Below are 24032 nucleotides of genomic sequence, written 5' to 3' on the forward strand. Positions count from 1 at the left end.
TGTCTTCTAGATTTTGTAGCTTATTGGGAGTATAAATTCTCAAAATATTTCTAATGATCCTCTGGATTTCAGAAGTATCTGTGGTGTTACTTTTTTTTTTTAGGTGGTGCTGAGGATCGAACCCAGTGCCTCACACATGCCAGGCGAGCGTGCTACCACTCAAGTCACAATCCTAGCCCCTATGGTGTTACTTTTTCATCTCAAATTTTGTTAATTTAGGTCTTCTCTTTCTTTTGGTTAGTTTGGCTAAGGGTTTATTGATCTTGTTTATCTTTTCAAAGAACTAACTCTTTGTTTTACTGATCCTGTATATATTTTTTTAAATTCTCAATTTCATTAATTTTGACTCTGATCTTAATTATTTCCTGTCTTTTACTGATTTTGTTCTTCCTTTTCTAAAGGCTTGTGGTGCAGAATTAGATTGTTTGGGATCTTTTTTTTTTTAAATGTTGGTACTCAAGCTGTAAACTTTACTCTTAGAACTGCCTTCATACTGTCTCAGAGATTTTAATATGTTCTCATTTGTTTCTAAGAATTTATTGACTACTTCTTTCATTTTTCTATGATCTGTTCCTCATTTTAAAAAGAATTATTTAATCTCCATATGTATATGTGCTTTCTATAATTTTTCTTGTTATTGATTTCTAGTTTCATTACATTATGATCTGATAGGATACATGAGATTATATCTGTTTTGAAGTATTTGCTAAGATATTGTGACCTAGAATATGGTCTAATTTAGAAGAGGTTCTATGAGCTGCTGAGAAGAAAATAAATTCAGCTGTTCTGGAGTGAAATATTCTGTAGATATCTGTTAGGTCCATTTGATTATTATTTATATTGGAAATATCTTTATTGATTTTTATGTTTGAATCATTTGTCTATTGGCGATAGAGGTGTGTTGAAATCCCCCAGTATTATTGTACTGTGGTCTTTCTGGGATTTAAGGTCATGAAAATTTTTTCATTTTCTTTTTTTATGTAATTAGGTGTAATGACACTTGAGGCATGAATATTTACTATTGTTATATCTTTATTGGGTTGTTTCCTTTACCAGTATATAATTGCTTTCTTTTTTCCTCTGCTGATTAATTTTGCTTAAAATCTACTTTGTCAGATATGAGAGTAGCTGCTCCTGTTTGTTTTCAGACTCCATTTGCATGGAATATTTTTTTCCATCCCTTTACTTTCAGCCTGTGTCTTTGCCTGTGAGTCTCTTGCAAACAGCATATAGTTGGATCTTGTTTCTTAATCCATTCTGCCAATCTTTTAATTGGATAAATGAGACCATTTACATTTGGTGTTATTATGGATAGGTGTTTGTTACTTCCTGCCATTTTGGTTTGTTTATCATATTTAATTTGGTCTTGATTTTCATTTAGGTCATTGCTGTTTTAGTCAGCTTTATCTATTTGGGAGCTTTGGGATTTGTTTCTGAGTTCTTCTGTGTGCAGTATATCTTGAAGTATATTTGTAGAGATGGTTTAGTGAATTCTTTTAGTTTTTTCTTATCATGGAAAGTTTTTTCTTCTCAATCAGTTCTGAAAGTTTTACTGGTATAGCAATCTTGGCTGAAAATTGCCCTTTTTTTTTTGAGCTTGGAATATCTCATTCCAGGCTCTCCTTGATTTTAGGGTCTGAGTTAGGAAGTCAGAAGTGAACCTTATTGGTTTGCCTCTGAATGTGGCCTGCTGTTTTTCTCTTGGAGCTTTTAATATTCTTTCCTTATTTTCTATTTTAGGTATTTTGATTACGATATATCTTGTAGAGGTTCCTTTTTGATCTTATCTGTTTGGGGTTCTATATGCATCCTATATGTGGATGTAATTTCTAAGATGAGGAAAGTTTTTTACTTTTTTCTCACTGAAGAGGTTCTTAATGCCTTTAGCCTGTATTTCCATGTTCTGACTTGGGTTTGATCTCTTATTATCGTCTCTTCTTGTTGTTTCCTGATCATAGTCTTTCATTTTTTACCCCTTTATGGCATACAGAGTATTCAAGTTCATGTAATCTGTTTTTGAGGCCAGAAGTTCTATTTTCTACATAATCTATTCTAATGGTGATACTTTCAAGTGAATTTTTTTATAACTTCATTTCATTTATTTTTTATGTGGTTCTGAGAATCCAATCCAGTGCCTCACACATGCTAAGCAAGCACTCTACCTCTGAGCCACAACCCCAGTCCTCAAGTGAATTTTTATTTTAGAATTTTTGTTTGTTTTATTAACTGCCATTTGCTGAGTGTGTATACAGTGGATGATACATAGTATTGATCATAGTATCTAACTTTCTTTTTTTAATTCATATATTTTCTAGTTGTAGATGGACACAATACCTTTTTTAATTTTTATTTTTTAGTTACAGGTAGACACGACATCTTTATTTTACTTTATGTGGTGCTAAGGATCGAACCCAGTGCCTCACATGTGCTGGGCAAGCATTCTACCACTGAGCCACTGCCCCTGCCCCTCAAGTGAATTTTTAATTTGATTCAGTGTGTCCTTCATTTCCAGGAGTTCTGATTGATTTCTTTTCAATATCCCTATGTATTTTGAAATGGTGTTTTACCTCCTATATTTGCTCTTTTAATTTGTTCCTTAGATCTTCTTTCAGTTCACTGAACATCTTTGTTGTTGTAGGTGGAATACAATACCTTTATATTATTTATTTATTTTTATGTGGTTCTGAGAATCGAACCCACTGCCTCACATGTACCAGGCGAACACTCTACCACTGAGCCACAACTCCAGTTCATTGAACATCTTAATAATCAGTTTTTTATAGTATTTCTCTTGAATTTCATTCACTTCCACATATGTGGGTTCCTTTGTTGGGGGATTGTGAATTTGGGGGAGAGATTTGTTTGCCTCTTTCCTCACGTTTTCCAAGGTCTCAGACTTGTACATCATTCGAGATGGATTCCCCAACCTCTTTTATACATGTGAACTTTGGTATGAATAGATATTTTTAAAGATATATTTATGGTAGGAGTATTTTAAATTCAAGTTAATTATTAAAATTCTGATCTTATACATGTGTATCTCCTTTCTCACATATTGGGAATCCTAATTTTCAACGGCTCTAGAAATAATAGAACTTCACACAAGTACTCATTTGTTTCTTCCCACAGTGCTTATACAACATTCAGAATACCAACACCATCAATGTGATTAATGAAAACAGGTGAAGATTATTTAGATAAGCCAGGTACACTGGCACATGCCTATAATCCCAGCAGTTTGGGAAGCTAAAGCAAGAGGATCTTGAGTTCAAAGAAGGCTTCAGCAACTTAGTGAGGCACTGAGCAACCCAGTGAGACCCTGTCTCTAGATAAAATATTTAAAAATGGCGGATGTGGCTCAGTTAAGTGCACCTGGGTTCAATCCCTGGTATAGGGGGAAAATTTATTAATAGGTTTATTGAAGTATACTTAATAATAAACTGTACATATTAAAATTGCACAATTTGATAAGTTTGATATATATGTATATACACATGAATCCTTTAGCAAAATGCCTAACATATTTATTACCACAAAAATTCTCCTATCTGGGCTGGGACTGTGGCTCAGCGGTAGCGCACTTGCCTGGCATGTGTGAGGCATTGGGTTTGACTCTCGGCACCATGTATAAATAAATAAAATAATTATCTATCAACAACTAAGAAAAAAATTAAAAATATGCTGTTCTTTAAAAAAAATTTAATTTATTTGTTCTAATCAGTTATACACGTCAGCAGAATGCTCTTCGATTCATTGTACACAAATAGAGCACAATTTTTCACTTCTCTGGTTGTACATAAAGTGGGGTCACACCATTCATGCAATCATACATGTACCTAGGGTAATGATGTCCATCTCATTCCACCATCATTCCTGTCCCCATGCCCCTTCCCCATCTCTCCTCCCCTTTGCCAAATCCAAACTTCTTCCACTCATCCCATGTCCCCTCCCCATTATAGATTAGCACCCACTTATCAGAGAAAAGTGTTTTTTGGGGATTGGCTTACTTCACTTAGCATGATATTCTCCAATTCCATCCAATTTCCTATAAATGCCATAATTTCATTCTCTTTTATTGCTGAGTAATATTCCATTGTGTATGTATACCCCAGTTTCTTTATCCATTCATCTATTGAAGGGCATCTAGGTTGGTTCCACAATTTGGCTTTTGTGAATTGTGATGCTATAAACATTGATGTGGCTAATGTCACTGTAGTATGCTCTTTTTAAGACCTTTTGGTATAGACCAAGGCCTGGGATAGCTGGGTCAAAAGGTGATTTCATTCCAAGTTTTTTATGGAATCTCCATACTACTTTCCAGATCGATTGTACCAATTTGTATTCCTACCAGCAATGTACCTGTGTTCCTTTTCCCCCACATCCTTGCCAACACTTATTGTTTCTTGTATTCTTGATATCTGCCATTCTGACTGAAGTGAGATGAAATATTAGAGTAGTTTTGATTTGCATTTCTCTAATTACTAGAGATGTTGAGCATTTTTTTTTCATATATTTGTTAATCAGTTGTATATCTTCTTCTGAGAAGTGCCTATTCAGTTCCTTAGCCCAATTATTGATTGGGTTGTTTGTTTTTTTCAGTGCTAAGTTTTTTTAGTTCTTTATACATTCGGGAGATTAGCGTTCTACCTGATGTGCATGTGGTAAAAATTGGCCCCCATACTGTAGGGTCTCTCTTCACCTCATTGATTGTTTCTTTTTGCTGAGAAGAAGCTTTTTAGTTTAAATTCATCCCATTTATTGATTCTTAATTTTATTTCTTGCACTTTAGTAGTCTTTTTAAGGAAATTGGGGCCTAATCTGACATGATGAAGATTTGGGCCTACTTTTTTCTTCTTTTAGGCATAGGATCTCTGGTCTAATTCTTCTAGGTCCTTGATCCACTTTGAATTGAGTTTTGTGCATGGTGAGAGATAGGGGTTTAATTTCGTTTTGCTACATATAGATTTCCAATTTTCCCAGCACCATCTGTTGAAGAGACTTATCTTTTCTCTGATGTGTGTTTTGGGCGCCAAGACTCATCAAGGAAAGAAAACTTCAGGCCAATATCCTTGATGAACATAAATGCAAAAATTCTCAATAAAATTCTGACAAATCACATTAAAAAGATAGTGCACCATGATCAAGTTGGGTTCATCCCAGGGATGCAAGGTTGGTTCAACATATGAAAATTAATAAACACAATTCACCACATCAGTAGACTCAAAGATAAGAATCATACGATTATATCAATGGATGCAGAGAAAGCATTTGACAAAATATAGCACCCTTTCATGTTCAAAACACTAGAAAATCTAGGGATAGTAAGAACATACCTCAACATCATAAAAGCTATTTATGCTAAACCCAAGGCCAATATCATTCTAAATGGAGAAAAATTGGAAGCATTTCTCTAAAAACTGGAACAAGACGGGGATGCCCTTTTTCACCACTTCTATTTAACATAGAGGTAAAAGACTTTTTTGAGGAAAACTACAGAACACTAAAGAAAGACCTTAGAACACTAAAGAAACACTGAAGAAGACCTTAGAAGATGGAAAGATCTCCCATATTCTTGGATATGCAGAATTAATATTGTCAAAATGGCCATACTACCAAAAGCACTACACAGATTCAATGCGATACCAATTAAAATCCCAACATCATTCTCATAGAAATAGAAAAGTAATCATGAAATTCATTTCCAAAAATAAGAGACCCAGAATAGCCAAAGCAAACCTTAGCAAGAAGAATGAAGCAGGGGGCATCACAATACCAGACCTTAAACTATACTACAGAGCCATAGTAACAAAAATGGCATATAATTGGTATCAAAACAGACATGTAGACCAGTGGTACAGAATTGAAGACAGAGGGCTGGGGTTATGGCTCATCGGTAGAGCACTTGCCTAATACGTGTGAGGCCCTGGGTTCAATCCTCAGCACCACATAAAAATAAATTAATTAATTAAATAAAGGTATTGTGTCTAACTACAACTAAAAAATAAATATTAAAGAAAAGAGAAGACACAGAGACAAACCTACATAAATATGGTTATCTCCTATCCTTTTTTAATCTTTTCTTTCTGTTTCTTCCTGTGTCATGCCCATCTCCAGGCGTTTTTGTGGCTATAGATTAATTTGTATTTTTTATTTATTTATTTTTATTTTTAATTTTTTTTTTAAAGAGAGAGAGAGAGTTTTTTAATATTTATTTTCTAGTTTTCAGCGGGCACAACATCTTTGTTTGATCTTTGTTTGTATGTGGTGCTGAGGATCGAACCCAGGCCGCACACATGCCAGGCGAGTGCGCTACCACTTGAGCCACATCCCCAGCCCCAAATAATTTGTATTTTTTAGAAATTTATGTAAATGGAATGACCTCTATCATTTGGTTTCTTGTATCGAGATTGAAATTCATGTTGTTTGTTGCTTGAATCAACACTTCATTCTTTTTTATTTCTTAGCAATAGTCTATTATAGGGCTATCTCATAATGTTTTTTGTTTTTATTCATTCACCTGTAGATAGATATTTGAGTTATTTCTAGTTTGGGGCTATTACAAATAAAACTGCTTTCCAGAATCATGTCTAAGTGTTTACATGGACATTTGCTTTCATTTCACATAGGAGTGAAGCAAGTGGATAATATGGTAGGTAGGTACATGTATAATTTAAGTAAAACTTTTCTAAAGTGGTTTTATCACTGTACACCAACTGTTGAAATTCCACTTCCTCCTTTCAATTCTTAGTAGGGTTACTCTTGTGCATTTTGGACATTTAAATACATGTGTAATGGTATCTTACTATATTTTAATTTGCATTTTGCTTATAACTAGTGGTTTGCCATCTCTATATGAAATGTCTGTTCAGGTCTTCTCCCTACTTAGAAAAAAATTGTTGTTGTTGTTTTAATTGAACTTTTTTTTTCCATAGGTACAATATCTTTGTTTTGTTTATTCATTTTTATGTAGTGCTGAGGATCAAACCCAGTGTCTCACATATGCAAGGCAAACACTGCCACTGAGCCACAACCCCAGCCCTTTTCTATTGAACTTTTAAGATTTTTTTTTTTTCTCAGAATTCTGAATACAGATACTTTATCAACTATGTGATTTGCCCTTGGGATCAGTCCCCAGTACTGCAAAGCAAAACAAAACAAAAACAAAAAGAAGGCTAATATCCAAGAAAACAAATTGTATGTGAAAGCCTTGGCCAGTTCAATACCACTTATGTAAAAATTTTAAACACAAAACAATTAGATGTTCTTATAGACACTGTCATTTGTATCAAAAATTTAAACAATGGGGAGTACCAAGGATACACACCAGAGCCAGGATAATGGTTAATTCTGGGAAGGGAGAGATTCAGAGAAATGCAATCTTTAGATAATACCTGTAGAATTAATGTCTTATGAAATTATATGAAACAGATGCAGCAAGCATTTTATCTGGGAAATGTCTATGCTTACAGTTATCTAAAATATATTTTACATAGAGATATGTATGTGTTTCACTGATTTATAAAAAGATTAGTATAATTCTTATAATTTTAATTACTTCCTTTTATTAGCTATAAAATAATCTCTCCCACATAAATCTTATCCACAGTTAGTTACATTTTGATAATCTACTAAGTAAAATTATTCCCATACTTGTAAGACCTATTTCCTTAAAAAAGTAGTGTCATAATTTTTATCATACAGTGGTCCCCCCTCCCATCCTTGGGGGATATGTTCGCAAGACCCTCAGTGGATGCTTGAAACTATGGATAATACTAAACCCCATACATACTATTTTTTCCCCCTGTATGCCTTGAGGTATTACCATGTTATACAAGAAGTGGTCTATTTGATACTTTTTATACCTGGCGTTGCCTTTGCATCACTACTTTTGTGCTTTGGGGACCTTTATTAAGTAAAATAAGGGCTCCTTGAACAACAGCACTATGATATCTTGATAGTTGACTACAGATTGATTAACGGGAAGGTCATATATAAGCATGGATTTGCTGAATGAAGGGATAAATTACATCCCAGGAGGGATGGAGTGGGAAGGCCTGAGATTTCATTTTGCTACTCAGAATGGCGCACAATTAAAAAACTTACGAATTGGTTATTGGAATTCTCTACTTATTTTTTTTTTCTCAAATGAAACCCTTCATAAATTTGTGAATGGCCCCTGCACATGGGGCATTTACATGCTAATCTTCTCTGTATCATTCCAATTTTAGTATATGTGCTCCCAAAATGAGCACTCTACTTAATGTTTTCAGACTATAGTTCATTGTGGTTGACTGAAACCTAGGAAAGTGAAACCACAGATAAGGGGGAACTACTATACTCTATGAGACTCCAGTGAAATTGTCAGATCTGTGGGGGCCATTCTCTTTCCTGTTAGAGACCCTCATTAATTTTACTTTGAAGTATCCCAGAAGACATATTGCAGATTTCATGGCATTTAATCCAAGTAAAGCAGATTATATTGGGATAATGTCCCTTTCTTTTTCATAATGCACTTATTCTACATCTTCCAAAATAAAAAGACTTTGTTATGCTTTCATCTGATTTTTTTTTCTGTTGACATCTAGTCTGATTTTTATATCCCGAATTTCATTTTATCGTCTTTTGAAATGTTGCCTGGTAGGCACCACTTGTTGAACCAGAAAGACCCAAAAAGCATGAACACTAACAATATTCAGGTTATTCTTAAATGGGTTGCCAGAAGGCATAAACTTTTTGAATTGGTAGCATGTGGCACTTGCATAGCACCCTTTTCTTCTCATTAGAAATGGGAAGAAATAAATTGTCCCTCTGTCAATACTAACTTTTGTTCAGTTTCATCCTCCCAAGTCTTACTGCATGAAAATTGGTGTTACTCATAGCTAAAACAGTAGAAGGAGAGAAGGAAGGGTATGGAAACCCTATTCATTATTCATTATTTTTGTTTGTCTTCCAAAAAGGACTTAGGTCATTGAATGTTAGATCATTTTTAGCCCGTGACCCGCGCCGGCTTGATGAAAGAAGGTTCCAGTCGGGAGAAACCGCTAGGGAGTTTTAAATTAAAGAGACAAGACTCTAATTACCTTTAAACCAGCTCCAGGATGGTTTCTCCTAGCTCCAGCCTCAGCCACCTATTTTGGTAGCAAGGTTAACTGAAGAAGCTAGAGAGAGAGAGAGAGAACCAACGAACATGGGGAGCAGCGTCCCAAGGTCAGGGGCAATGATTGGGTCTTTGGGGTAGTGGCCAGACACGCCTCTGCACAGACAAGTCCTCAAAACTCTGACACAGCTGTTGCCTAAGCTCCTCTCACCCAGCCAGAGAGGTAACTCAAATCACGTGGGAGGATGGCCTCCCACAATCATTTAATATATTAGCAGTTTCAGAAAATTTGTGGACGCACACATTTCTTTACAATAAACACAAATAGATCTGGAACATTTATTTGATATGATAATTCTTCCATTTTGATAATATTTGTTTTCTTTTAGGAAGCCATAGTTTGGGAATTTTCTTGTTCACGCTAACAACATAAATATTTTAGAACAGAATTGTAGGATTTTTCTTTACCTTATTTAGGCTATTCCATCCTCAAATGAAAGTCAATTGTATTTTATAAAACTTGTTTTCAAACCAGGTTTAAGTTAATAAAGTCCTCCCATTCAGCAAATACCTATTGGATAAGAAGTGATTGTGGGGGGGATAATAGTGAAACAGAGCACTCTGTATCTCCTTCCCTCAGTACAAACAGCTAAAGAAATAAAATGGCTTTTTTTTGTTGTTGTTGTTATATTTTAAAAGTTTTTCCTAAACCAGATTTCTGAGAAATGCTCTCTTAACTAATGAATAGTAACTGTCCATGAGGGGAGTTGAAGGGAAGAGGGGACATATATTAATGAAACAAAAGGCTTTGGTTTCTTTGAAATATTCTTGTGACAAGAAGCTAGAAAAAATATACAATGGTTCTTTTTTAAAAAAATATAGTTCTAGCTCTTCAAATACATACATACTTAATGAAACCAAAATTGAGTGCTCCTAAAGTAGGCTGATCTATATATAATAGCATTTCCCAAAGTAGAGCTTTAGTGGGCGGTCCCCATTAACTCCCACTCCATGTCCTCATTGCGTATTCCCCTCAACTTACTCCATAGATATATCAAGATGTGCAATTTGTAATAAAAATAATTCTACGTAACGTAATTATGGTCACAAGGGTCTTTGAAAAGTATGGAGGAAAAGCTTTGTAATTGCTGCTTCACAGAATTTCACAGTTGTGAGAGAAAGGCTTCTATATAGTATAAAGTATAAAGAACACATACTATAGGGTCCAACAGACTTAAATACAATCTTACTTATTCTCAATTTACCCAGGGCAAATTTGCTAACTTCTGTATACATTGGTTTTCTGGTTTGAAAAATGAAGGTGACAATCCTTTGTATGAAAATTGCACAACAGAGATCCTCACTATTCATGTATTTCATTTGTTCAGCTAATGTATTGGTGTTGTACTGGACTCTTTAATGGTTTCTACTAGTGTTAATAATTGATGAACATTTTGTCAGGCCTTATTCTATTGTCAGACTGCCTAAGACAGGATATGATCTGCATTATAGCACATTAAAGTTTCAATCCAACATCTCTAAAAAGAGAATGACAAGAAAGATAGCAAAAAAAAAAAAAGTCTGTTTTTTAATTATAAGGGTAGTAGAAAGAGGCATAATATTTTTACTGGAATAAGATTGCCAGGAGCAGTTATATTCTCATCAGATGACAGTAACTTCTGAATAAATAAAATGACTTGTTTTTATTCATATGAGGTAAAAATTAAGCTTTCTGAAAAGGCTGTAGTTTTTCAGGACTTTCTAAGGTTTAGGAAAGGAATGATTGGATTCTGTGTTCAAATATCTAAGTAAAAGCACCTAAAACAAAACAAAAATACCCAAAGAGTTTTGAGTTGATGTCTGATTGTTTCTGTCCTAGGAACCTAAAAACGAGAACACATTTCAATAAGGCTACCTTTCTGTCTCTCTTGAGCCTTTGAAATGCTCAAATGATATGTTTATAAGTGCGTTATTAACCCAACCATAGCCACTTGCCTTTTGTTGACTGAGTCCAAGGCTTGTAAACCGAAAGGGACATAATATTGGGAAAGAGTTGTTGACAAAGGAGCTACTGATTTTCATCCATGGTAATATAAAATATAAGGTCAGTAGTCATCAGATTAAATGCCTGAAAAGGATTCTTTAAAATAGTGCCATCTCCTAAGGGTTTGTTTGCTAGAGAGGAAAATTACATTGTTTAACAGGAGGGGAAGGAATACAAAAAGTTCAGGTGAAAATGTGCATCTAGTAAAGGTAGGCGTAAAAGTCAGGATTCTTGGACTATAAAATCAACTGAAACTTTGACAAAAGAGGATTTGTTATCATTCAAGACAGGTAAAAGTAGAACTGGCTTTAAACATATTTAAAATGCAAGTCTTGAATATTGTGAATCTTTTCCTTTCTTTTCTCTGAAAATTGTGTTTATGTTTTTGAATTATTTTTTTTCCATATACCAGAGGGCAGCCCCTGTTCATCATCCTTTCAGCTCTTTAACCAAAGAGTAAAGAGGACCGACTACTCCCAGCCTCAAATTTCCAGTCTGTTGTGGGTGTGTGGTCTGTTTGCCAGCAGAATAACATGGGAGAGAACATTGACTGGGAAAACACAAATAATAGCCACCTCAAGTGGAAATTGTTATTGTAAGTGCCAGAAAAGGGTCATCTTCATGGCAGAAGAGACTATGGGTTATATGTGGTCCTAGCAAATGTTATACCATACTACTATTTGCTGTCTTCCTGTCCTGATCCCGTTTTATCTCCATATTTTCCCCCGAATAGTGCAGTACCCTACAAACTGTCAGGCTACTCACCTTGGACAGTCATCTGGGGCCCTAGGGAAGAGTTTGCTGAAAATTCTACAGTGCTACTAGATTCATTCCGTTCCTATTTCTGATTAACAGCTTCTGTATGTGACAGATTAGCATTTCTTTCCTTTTTTTCCCCCTTTTTCCTTTTTAATTTTTAGACTAAAACTTAAATAGTTGCAGAGGAAATGTAGGGGTCATGGGAAAAGATGTATCTCTCTGTCCAAATCTTACTTGTAGAGGCAAGGATCCTACTATTCGGTATTATAGTGTTAATTGTACACTTTAATCTTCAGGACTTTATTTTAAGGCTGGTAAAATTCATTTCTTGATCAAGATGTAGAGAATTTTATTATTCCAAATGTCTACAATTAAAATATAGAGTTGAAGTGATTATTGTGTTAGGGCATTCCCTACTCCCCAGCTAGCATAGCTCTGGTATAACTTTTAAGGTGTCTGATTTTACAAAGGAAAATCTGCATCAGTCTTTAAAGTTACAGTTAAAAAATTACGTCAATGGTACAGCCAGATGGTATTCGGACACTCACTGTAAGTATTCTAGGATTTTTCTAAAATAGCTGGCTCAATTAGAAAAGTCATCTTCCAAGTATGTTTCTGTCCTTTTATCTTGGTTGTGTGTTTTAACTATAACACTTATCTTAAAATCATAAAAGCAGAGTGGAGAATTAAACTATTCCAAAATTTCCTATGCATTTCTTCATCCAAGTTTCACTTCCTGATGTAAGAACCTACTCTCATAAATGAGGTATAACTATACATTCATGATGATGCCTTATCAAATAGTGACATTCAAGAAATTGTCAGTATGGACATTCTTTTATAGGTCAAGGACATAGTTATTTTGAAAAAGGTGAGAAAGAATGCCAACTACCTAACTGATTTCAGACAGATCTATTTTAAATAGCATTCTGAACTTCATAATAAAAATATGAATTAATTTTTGAAGAGGATGACAATGTGTGAGTCCTTGATCCTTTAAGCTTAGTTTACCATAATTAAGCTGAGAAAATGTAGGGTGACCAAACCTTTACAGAACTGTTATTGCAACTTGATGGTTATAGATTTAAATTTTTGAAAATTAAAAATTTTGTAGGCATGGTAGTACATGCCTGTAATCCCAGTGGCTCAGGAGGCTGAGGCAGGAGGATCCACATATTCAAAGTCAGCCTGAGCAAAAGCAAGGCGCTAAGGAACTCAGTGAGACCCTGCCTCCAAGTAAAATACAAAATAGGGCTTGGGATGTGGCTCAGTGGTCAGGTGTCCCTGAGTTCAATCCCTGGTATCCTCCCCAAATAAAAACTCCCCAAAATTAAAAATTTTTAAATATTTTTAATCCTCCTTCAGTATAGCCTTAGATTTCTAGACCTAAATATAATCAAAGGAGTATTAAAGGAGGAAAAATATCTGTCAACTATTTGCATTTGGACTGGGGTTATAGGAGCCTTAATACTGGAATCCTGACACCTGGGCATCAGAGGAGGAACATTCAATGCACCATTTATAAAAGTCAACCAAAAACCCAGGTAGATCTTGGAGACATTTCTCTCTTTCCCCACTCCAACACCCATTTCCAAAACAGCACAGAGAAAAAGAGGAATTTTGAAACATCTTCATTTTCCTCAACAAAGAAGTGAAGAATAGCCAGGTATGATGGAGCATGAATGCTTGTTATCCCAACAGCTTGGGAGTCTGAGGGAACATGATCCTAAGTTTGAGACCAGACTTAGCAATTAAGCAGGGCCCTAAACAGTTTAGGGAGATCCTGTCTCAAAATATAAAAATGACTGGGGATGTTGCTTAGGGGTTGAATGCCCCTAAATTCAATCCCCAACATAAAAAATAAATAAATAAGAAATGAGGAATTAAAAATCTACTTTTACAAATCAACAGTGTCAGGGAAACAGTTTTAGGAAACAGTTTTAGGAAATCCTTTACAACTGACAGATAAAGAACATTTCCTTTCTGTTAGAAAATAAAAGGCACATCCTTCTCCTGGCAGCTGGTTTGTAGAATAGCAGGACACTGTGAATGGATAGGATGTGATAGGATGGATATTTTTCCTTGTTTTCACACTTTGTGTTACAGTACCACATTCCATTTCCACTATTTCTAGCCAGAATTAAGTTCTTCTTAAGTTTAGTGGAACTTTGCTTGAGCTAATTACCTATATTTCAGTTTGGTTTGGGATATAATTCTTTTTAAAAATGAGGCACCAACATACAGGTTATTTTTATTTTCTAATATATGAAGGCAGCTGCACACACAAAAAAAAAACCCATTCAAATAGCAGAATATTTACATTTTGGTTATGGAAATTTAAAAATTATACTGTTATCATTTGCCATGCTCCTAAATGTAATTATTTCTTCTATTAAGAAAGTTCAATAAATTAATTTCATTTTGTGTGTGTACTTGGTTTTTTCAGTTTATCCTTAAATAAGTAAAACTCAATTAATTTTTTTTCTATCTACATAGAAACTTACTTACATTTCACATATTCACTCTCCTCTGAATTAAATCTGCTAAGTTGCAGGGAGAATTAGTTAGATGTTACTATTTGTTAGATTAAACCCAAGTTGTATTTTAGTTTTATAAATGAATTATCTTTATTTGATGTAACTACCAGAACTTATTGGTATTGGAAAGCATTATTTAAAAATAGGCATTATAATTTTTACTTTGAATAGCTTGTAGTATAATATTGCTTTTTTCTGTTTGAAATTTTCTATAGTTGTGAGAGTATTAGGCACCATATCTGATGCTGATATGGATGTAATGACAGATACTCATACATTTCAATATCTTCAATAACATACTAGACTTCAAATCTTAGCAGCTGGGAAACTGTTGAGGATATATCTCTTTTTACTTGTGATTCTTGTCTTTTTAGTCTCCTTCACAGACTGAATTTTCATTTTATGTTACAGTGAATATTCCATGTGTTTAAAATCAGGCTTTAATAAGGATTCTATTCCTTTTTTTAAGTAATGTTTTACAAGGTATACCACATACTAGTTGACAGAAATCTGTTTCTTGGTACTTGGCCAGTTCTATAATTTTTGAAGGTATTGACTGATTTTTTTAGTAGATTAATCTTCCTTAGAACTAGAAATGACTGGATCCAGCGCTGTGACATTTTCCTTTCTTAGATAAAGGAACTATATAGCTCAGATAACAAACCTAAAAAGTATGCACACAAGTCTTTTTTTACTCCTTTATCTGCCACAGGGCAGACTGTAAGTAAATTATTAAAATAACTAATTCAGTTTTTGGGTCATAGTTCCCTTGAAATGAAATAGTTGCTCATGTCATATCTTTTATAATAACACTGAGTAAAGTCAGAAGCGTTTTTTGTTTTTTTTAATTAATCGTCATAAGAATTAAGCAGAAAATATAACCTTATATGCCCAAGATTGGGCAAAAGAACACAGAAATGATGAATTATTTTCCTTCTAATATTAGAAATCTGACATGTAATTATTAGTCACATATTTGTACCACATCTCCCCCACCACTTTAAGGTAAACATTTTTATGAAAGGTATGAACATAAAATATAAGAAAGGGGAAGAAAATGGACATTGAGTACATCTTTATTCCTCAGTCAGAACACAGGTATATTATTGACCACATCATTTTAATTGGATTAATTAAGTCACCTACTTTGGACATACAAGTTTTTTTCCCCAAACTATTTTTTCACAATTATGAAAGCTTTCCAATACCATTCTTGTATATAGTCTTATTTAATTTGATTCTGTTGTAAAAAGTCCCAGAAGTAAAATTACTAGGTCAAAAAGTCCACTCATGGGTGGGGATATAGCTCAGTTGGTAGAGTGCTTACCCAACATGAGCAAGGCAATCCCCTAGCACCACAAAAAAGAAAAAAAAAAAAGTTCACTCGTGTTTTAAGGACTTAGGTTTACAATGCCAAATTACTCTGCAGAAATGTAGTAATTAACACCTTTCATTATTAGAATAATTTTTGCCATGTCTATGAAAAAATTAATAACTCATGGTTTCAATTTTACTCAGTGTCCATTTTCAATGTACTCAATGCCTGTATTTTATGCTAGTACCTTTCTTAAAAATGTTTATCTTATACTTGTGGAAGATGTGGTACAAAAATGTGACTATTGGTGCGGCAAAGTATTATTATTATTTTTTTGTTTTCTGATTTTGTTTTTATTTTTTTTAATTTTTTTTTAAAGAGAGAGTGAGAGAGGGGGAGAGAGAGAGAGAGAATTTTAATATTTATTTTTTAGTTATCGGCAGACACAACATCTTTGTTTTGTATGTGGTGCTGAGGATCGAACCCGGGCCGCGAGCATGCCAGGCGAGCGCACTACCACTTGAGCCACATCCCCAGCCCCCTGATTTTGTTTTTAAATTAGCATTTTATTTACACATAGTAAAATCATCCATTGTAAGTGACAGATTGACTAATTTTGGTAATTATATACAAGTGTGGAAGCACCATCACAATCAAGATATAGAATGAGTCTCCCACCCTAGAAAGTTTCCTCACACTCCTTTTTGCAGCTTATCTCCTTTCCCATTGGCAGCCCCAGGTAACCACTGATCTACTTTCTGTCACTATAGTTTTGTCTTTTCTAGACACTTATTTGTCTTTTCAAATAAATGGAATCATATAGTACCAGTCTTTTTTGGGTTTGGCTTCTTTTACTTAGCATAATGTCTTGAGGGTTTTCTTTTCTTCTTCTTTTTTTTCTCAGTGCTGGGATTGAACCCAGAGTCTTGCACATCCTGGGCAAGTACACTACCAACTGAGCTATATCCCCGGTCCTCATCCATATTTTTATGTTTTGTTGTGTTGTTATTATTACTGGGGATTGAACCTAGGGGTGCTTAACCACTAAGGAACATTCCCAACCCTTTTTATTTTTTATTTTGAGACAGTTTTGCTAAATTGCTTATGCCGTTGGGCTTGGGGTTGTAGCTTTGTGGTAGAGCACTTGCCTCACATGCGTGAGGCACTGGATTTGATCCTCAGGACCACATAAAAATAAATAAATAAAATAAAGATATTGTGTCCGTCTACAACTAAAAAAAAAAATTGCTTAGGCCCTCAGTAATTTGTTGAGGCTGACCTTGAATTTGTGATCTTCCTGCCTCAGCCTTCCAAGTTGCCAGAATTACAGGCATGTGCCACCATGCCTGGCGTCAGAGTTGTTTTTAATTAAAGTTTTATTTGTTTGTATTATTGAGCTGCATTCTGTAACATAGATGTACTGCAGTTTGTTTATCCATTCATTACTTGATGGGCATCTGAAGTGTGATAGGTTTTGTGAATCATTGCAATCTAGTATGATTAGTGCTAGATGTCAGTCAACTTTAGCCTTCTAGTGGGTGTACATTGGAATCTTACTGTGGTTTTAATTTGTATTTCTCCGACTAGTGATGTTGAGTTTCTTTTTATGTGCTTGTTGAGTATCTGTATATCTTCTTTTATAAAGTATGCAGATATTTTGCCTTTTTTTGGGGGGGGGGTACTAGGGATTGAACTCAGATGTTTAACCACTAAACCACATCCTCCCAACCTTTATTATACTTTATTTAGAGATAGGGTCTTGCTAAATTGCTTGGGGCCTTGCTAAATTGCTGAGGCTGGCATCGAACTCACAATCTTCCTGCATCAGCCTCTCGATCTGCTGGGATTACAGGTATGAGCCACTCTGCCTGGCTCTTTTGCCCATTAATAATCAGATTGTTAGTTATTTTGGATACAAGTCTTTGTCAGATAGGTGTTTTAAATATCATCTCCTATTTAGTGGTTTGCCTTTTCATTTTCATTTTCTTAGTCTCTTTGGCAGAGCAAAAGTTCTTAATGTGGTTTTTAGTCTGGATCCTCGCCAAGAAATCTTTACTTAACCCAAAGTCACAAAATTTGTTTCCATTTTTTCCCCTCTGTAAGGTTAATAGTCTTGAGTTCTTACATTCAGGTCTGTGGTCAATTTTTGTGTATAGCATAAAGGTAAGGGTCATAACTCCCTTTTCCCCCATATGGACATCCCATTAGTCTGGCACCACTGGTTGAAAAAAATATCTTTTGTCCCCATGAGTTACATTAACCCCTTTGTTGAAAATGAATTGACATATGTGTATGAGTCTATTTTTGGACTCTCTATTCTGTTTACTGACTTGTATATCTATCATTATACCAATATCATCCATCTTGATTTCTGTATCTTTATGACAGGTTTTGGAATCCTTCAACTTTACTTTGCCTTTTGCATTTCTATATAAATTTTAAAATCAGTTGTTATATATCTTTTAAAAGCCTACAGAATTTTGATTATATTGCTTTGAATCTCATAATCATTTGGGGGAGTTAAGCCATTTAAATATTAAATTTTTGAAGCCATGAACATAAATCTATGGATATGATGTATTTCTCTGTTTAGGTTGTTGCTAACTTTTCTTTGCAGTAATCATTGTATAGACCTTGTATATCTTTCATTAAGTTTATTTTTTAAATTTTTATTCATTTTTTTTTGCAGTATTGGGGATTGGAACCAGGGGTTACCACTGAGTTCCATTCCCAACCCTTTTTAATTTTGATTTTGAGAAAAGATCTCACTAAGTTGCTGAGGCTGGCCTGGAAATTGAGATCCTCCTGCCTCAGTCTCTCAAGTTGCTAAAGCTACAGGTTATGTGCTGCTATGCCCAGCTAAATTGATTTTTTAAATGTTTGTTTTAGTTGTAGATGGACACAATACCTTTTATTTCACTTATTTATTTTTATTTGGTGCTGAGGATCATACCCAGTGCCTCTCGTGCTAGGAAAGCATTCTGCCGCTGAGCTACAATCCCAGCCCTGATTTTTTATAGTGTTATTTTTCATACTTTAAACAAAAATTATAAATGGAATTTCAAAAAAAATTTTCTGGCTGGGATTGTGGCACAGTGGTAGAGTGCTTGCCTAGCATATGTGAGGCACTGGGTTTGATTCTCAGCACTGCATATAAATAAAATAAACATCCATTGACAACTAAGAAATATTTAAATTTTTTTTTCCTTTTAATTGTTGAAAGATAGTATATAGAGATATGGTTGAATTTTGTAAATTGACCTCATATCTTGGAACTTTGCTGCATTCATTTATTAATGTTAGTAGCTTTTTAAAGGTTCCTTAGGTTTTGCCACATGTCTTCTTTCAATAAGGACATTTTTATTTATTTACTTTTAGTTGTCAACAGTCTTTATTATTTATTTATTTATTTATTTATTTATTTATTTATTTATTTATTTATTTATTTATATGTGGTGCTGAGAATCAAACCCAGTGCCTCACACATGCTAGGCAAGCAAGTCCTCTGCCACCAAGCCACAACCCCAGCCCTCAATGAGGACATTTTAACTTCTATTCCCATACGTATGTCTTCTATTCATTTACTTTTTTCCTTTTCTTGTCACATTGGATAGATATTTCAGTACACATGCATATTTACAACTGCTGTGCCTTCCTCTTGAATTGCCCTTTTATATATATAAGTCTCTATTTCCTATATAAATTTTCTCTTGAAATCTACTTTGTCTGATGTTAATGTAAACATTCCAGTCTTCTTAGGCTTATTGTTTACATGTATATTTTTTCCATTCATATTATTTTTATCTATATGTTTATGTCTGTGTCTCATAGACAACATATAGTTGGGTTTATTTATCCATTATTACAGTCTCTGCTTTGCCCTGACCCTCCCTGCTTGTTGTGAATCAAACCCAAGGCCTTATGCTAGGCAAACATTCTACCACTGAACCACATCCTCAGCCTAGTCTTTGCCTTTTAATTAGCTTATTTATTTTATGAATCTGTGTGTGTGTGTTTATTGGAGATTGAACTCAGGGGTGCTCTACCATTGAGCCACATCCCCAGCCTTATTTATTCATTTAATTTATTTTGGCTCTGGGGATTTAACCCAGAGGGTTTTATCACTGAACTATACCCCCAGCCTTTAAAAATTTTTTTTCTTTTAAGATTGGGCCTTGCTAAATTGCCCAGGCTAGCTCTAAATTTCAATCCTTCTGCCTCAGCTTCCAAAGTAGCTGGGATGAAGGCGTTCATTAATTTTTAATGTAATTAGTGATACAGCAAAGTGTGAGTTTACCATTTTATTTTTTGTTTTCTTTTGTCTCTTGCATATTAATGTTCCTCTTTGCCTGTCCACCTCACTTTTGAAGTAGTATATTTTGATCAAGATAGAAAAGGTAATATTAACTTTTAATGATCTCTAGAAGTCTGCTGGAAATAATTACTTTGGTGAAACATTTGGATATTGTTGACTTATACTTACATAGAAAAAAAAAAATTTTCCCCTCAGCGAATGGATACTTGGAATGTTTCTAATTTTTGAGGGATGTGATAAGATTGTAAAATAAATTTAGTGATTTAGAAAGCCTAATAAATAAAAACTCATTTGAGTCTGAGCTGCATTTTCTCTTCATGGTTTCATACATGTGATACAAGTCTCCTTAAGGGTGTCACAGATTTGTCTTATTCTTCTTTATATCATTTAGCACCTAGTCATGACTACTAGTACATTGTTAAGTGCCCAGTAAAAAAAAGTTCATAGAAAGAATAATTTGCAGGTGACTGTTATATATGTCTTTCTGCCATAAAGCAAATCACAGCATCTATAGAGTGCAACGCTGCTATTTTTAACAACCTTTTAGTAGTATTTCTCTTTCTGTAGATGCCCTCCTTTCTCATTGAGGGGAAGATATCAAAAGAAAAAAAGGGGGAAAAAGCAGAAGGGCAGTGATATGCAGGGAAGTTTTATTTTGTTTCCTATGATTCTTATTGTTTCTTGCAACTTTGTAATAGTGTTTAAAACCTCCTCTAACAAGAAAGAATCTTGTAGATTGGTAGTTCAGTAAACCAGGCACCATTGAGATTATGTATTACATGCCTTTTTACCATTAGTTAAAATCTTTTTGCACTCATTTTCTAAGATTATTTATATTCTACCCCTGTTTCTGAACTTTGGAGCTTTTGCAATCTGAAAATTTTCATTTGAAAGTTGTTTGTCCACACACACACACACACACACACACACACACACACATACACACACAAATTATGAAGAGCTGTTTCAAATAGTTATTATATTTAAAGTCTTACAATTACAATAAGAGAAAATTTTGTGTATTTAGTATGATAGTGAAATTGGGGATATGCTAAATTTTAAATTTTATCTGGTTATAATAGTGGTAGGAAATTAATGTCAGTGAATAACGTTTGAAACCAAGATTTGAATACTTTTGGAAACAGGCAAAGTCTGTCTAGCAAGTGCTCTCCCTATAGTTAAAATCAGATTAAGATTTGTAATTTGGGCCAGGGTCGGGGCTCAGGGGTAGAGTGCTTGCTTAGCATGAGTAAGGCACTTGGTTCGATCCCAGGCACCACATAAAATTTAAAACATAAAAATTAAAACAAATAAAATAAAGGCATTTTGTCCATCTACAACTAAAAGAAAAATTTTTTTAAAATTGTAATTTTTAATTTGAAAATGTTAAAGATTTAGATTAAAATTCTAAGAGAAATGATTTCTTCAAGATAAAGTTCTTTGAAAAATTTATTCTGACCACTTTGGTAATTTTTTTACCTCATACATTTACATTTTGTTGTATACACTCATTTTCTTCCTACCATTGGTTGATTATAGTTGCTGTTTACAAAATGAAACATTTCAGAATTCCTTTTTGAACTTAAAATTCCCTGTTGACCATTTTTCTACTGATAAATGTTTCCTCCCTGATGTTCCCTTTATTATAGTATTCACTGAAACTAGCACATCCTCTAAGCAGAACAGGGATTTTGAAATAGGCAGCTTACTATCTAGCTTCCTTCTCAATTAAATTAAATCTTGGCAGTTTCTCATTCTCTGCTTTGTTTCTCCTAAGGATTTGTGACCTGATAAAAATTGGTACATACCAACAATCATTTTTACTTTATCAAAGTGAGGTCAATGGAAGAAAAGGGTCTGAGTTTTAGTTTTTATTCAATGTTGTGAGTGGTATTTTTCAGATAGGCTTTTTTTGACAAGCACATTTGACATTTGTTGTCCTCATCACTTTTGTGGTTAGTTTCATCCTTCTTCCTGAAGTGAAACTGACAAGAAGCAGAGCAAGGCTCTCTAGGAGAGATTTAGCAATCAGTATCCACGTGGAAGTAGCTGGTAGTTATTGGTTAGAGGTGAGTGGTGATAGTCTTAAAATGTTTTTACATGAAACCCTTTCAGGAAATGCTCCCTCTCACTCCACCCCCACCCTGGTATTTTGAATGTAAATAGTAAAAAGAAGAAACTCAGAACAAACTGATGCTATTTTACTTCTAAATTCATCTTATGGCTTTCTTGTGGCCCTCTTCCCTAGACTCCCACTTTTAAAACTCTTGCACCATTGAATCCCATCTAGTTCTGTTTGGCTTAGCAGGCTTCCATTCTTCAGGTAGTTTTCTGTTAAATGTTAATTTCCTCAGTAAGATATAAGACAATAGAACATTTTTCTGTATGCAGCTACATTCTGCATTACTATTTCTGATTGCTATCTTGTATCTTGACCTTTGTTCAAGGTTTTCTATCATAGTTCAAGGGAATGGAGTCAGGACCTCCTTTCCACCAGAGCTGTCTTTTAAATTTATATCCCAAAGGAGGATTTAAAATTGTCCTACAAGCCGGGCACAGTGGCACACACCTGTAATCCCAGTGGCTTGGGAGGCTGAGATAGGAGGATTGCGAGTTCAAAGCCAGCCTTAGCAAAAGCAAGGCTGTAAACAACTCAGTGAGACCCTGTCTCTAAATAAAATACGAAAAATAGGGCTATGGCTGTGGCTTAGTAGTTGAGTGCCCCCAAATTCAATCCCAAGTACCTCTCCCAAAAATAGAATAAAATAAAATAATAAAATCATCCTACCATGTAATATATACCTGAAATACTAGTTGTGGTATATACAGGTAGCTTCTTTTATGTATATAATTTTGTGTGTGTGTATGTGCTGGGGATTGAATTCAGGGGGCACTTGGCCCCTGAGCCACATTCCCAGCCCTCTTTTATATTTTTTTTTAGAGACAAGGTCTCACTGATTTGCTTAGCACCCCGATGTTGCTGAGGCTGGCTTTGAACTTTCCATCTTCCTCAGCCTCCAGAGCTAATGGGATTATAGGTGTCTGCCTCTGTGCCCAGCTAACTGGTAGGTTCTCTAATGTGGCTAAGTATGGCTGAGGCAAATGCATCCCTCTTTACCTGAGGTTTTATAGTTTGTAATTACATTAATCTACATATTTTAACTAGTAATAAAAGAATTTTAAATTATGGTTTTATCCAAGTACTGGTAGGCCTCAGATATAAAACTGGGATAACATTTTCATCTTCTTCTCCAAGTAACTGGCTTTTCAAATGGGAGAAAATGTGTATTCTTCAAAGGATTACAGATGTCATTTGCCTTTTTTAAAAATATGTATTTAATTAGTTTATTTTTTTTTATGTGGTGCTGAGGATCGAACCCAGGGCTTTGCATGTGCTAGACAAGTGCTCTACCGCTGAGCCACAACCCTAGTCCTGTTATTTGCCTTTTTTTAAAAAAAGAAAAAATGGATTTGGGGATAATGTTTCAGTCATCAGTTAAACCTCTGCCAGATGTTTGGGCAGCCAGATCCTTCCCCATTTCTTCTTAAAGAGTGAGTTATAATAAAGACTGATGATTCATCCATAGGTTGGGCACAGAAGAAAACCTTTGTTATCTCTTGCTAGCAGCTTTTGAGCTTACTGCCATATTTCCCCAGGTGGGCCTGGAGTAGATATTGTTAGCAAATAATGATCACCCTACTCATTTAGAGCCATCATGTTCCCTGCCTCATACCAGCAAGCTTCAGTACCCAGAGCCAAGGCCTCAGCCATGTTCAGAACACTAGCGTATTTTTAAAAACTGATTATTTGCAATGTTTATTCCTATAATGGATAATTTAAGTTCCTTTATCACTTTGTTCACCATAATTAAAAATCAGTGTTTGTTACTGCATGTTTCCAAATGTATTTCCCCAAAATTTATCCTGCATCTAAAGCATCCTTGTTGGGGTTGGAAAATTTAGCA

At 34.6% G+C, this 24032-nt stretch overlaps 1 protein-coding gene and 1 pseudogene across 4 annotated transcripts in view; one reads left to right on the plus strand and one right to left on the minus strand.

The window, feature by feature from the left end:
• Nlk (nemo like kinase) overlaps positions 1-24032 on the plus strand; it is a 149590-nt gene that overhangs the window by 49922 nt on the left and 75636 nt on the right. The gene's annotated exons all lie outside the window — the stretch shown is intronic.
• LOC143411059 (U6 spliceosomal RNA) lies at positions 8140-8252 on the minus strand (annotated as a pseudogene).

The sequence above is a fragment of the Callospermophilus lateralis genome, chromosome 11 (assembly GCF_048772815.1).
Source record: "Callospermophilus lateralis isolate mCalLat2 chromosome 11, mCalLat2.hap1, whole genome shotgun sequence".
Classification (NCBI taxonomy): Eukaryota; Metazoa; Chordata; class Mammalia; order Rodentia; family Sciuridae; genus Callospermophilus; species Callospermophilus lateralis.